Genomic DNA, 787 nt, shown 5'->3' on the forward strand with positions numbered 1-787 from the left:
TCATTCTTTACTTTCTATTCTTAGGTAGTTAGCAGCTTCTGGAAACTCTCCTTTTCTTTTTCTTTTTAGTATAGTATAATATATATATATATCATAACATAATAAATCAAGCCTTCTGATCATGGAGCCCATCTCGTCTCTTCCTTCACCCCGAAAACCTTGTGTCCAACCGATGACAGTGCTGTTCTTGGTCTTCTCTTTCACAAGGGGCACAGTCCTTAGTGTTCTTTAGTACTGGTGTTGTAGGTGTTTCTCTGTTGGATTCTGATGATGCTGACTGTGAAGCAAGGAAGGGTGAGAGCAGCAGTGGGGCAGCTTGCAGCACATGGCAGGGCTCTGCCCTTTTCAAGGCTGCCCCGCTTCGCCATGCCACCTCTGCCTCGCATCTCCTGCAGGCACAGCAGGGCCCAGGCCTCTCAGGGCTCAGCAGCTCAGCCTCGCCTCACACAGCCCCGTGGGCCCTGGGCCGGGGCAGAGCCAGCTGCCGTCACACAGCAGGAAGGGGGAAGGTATGGGAGGGGGAAGGGCAGGCAAGGGACTGGAAAAGATGGACATGGAGAGAAAGAGGGCTCTCAAAACCACGTGGTTGCACCATTTTGAGAAGGAACACCCAGAACGGCATGGCCAGTGCCTTTCTAAGCAGGGAACGGGGGATATGGAAAGAGATGGGGGTGAAAGAGGACACAGGGCGGCGAGAGGACGGTAGCACTCCAGCATCAGCTCTGGACGGTTTCTGACCTTGTCCTGCTTCAGGGAAAAATGGGGGTGTCCTGGTTCAGGGCAAATT

This window comes from Geospiza fortis, unplaced genomic scaffold (assembly GCF_000277835.1).
Source record: "Geospiza fortis unplaced genomic scaffold, GeoFor_1.0 scaffold1751, whole genome shotgun sequence".
In the NCBI taxonomy this organism is placed as follows: Eukaryota; Metazoa; Chordata; class Aves; order Passeriformes; family Thraupidae; genus Geospiza; species Geospiza fortis.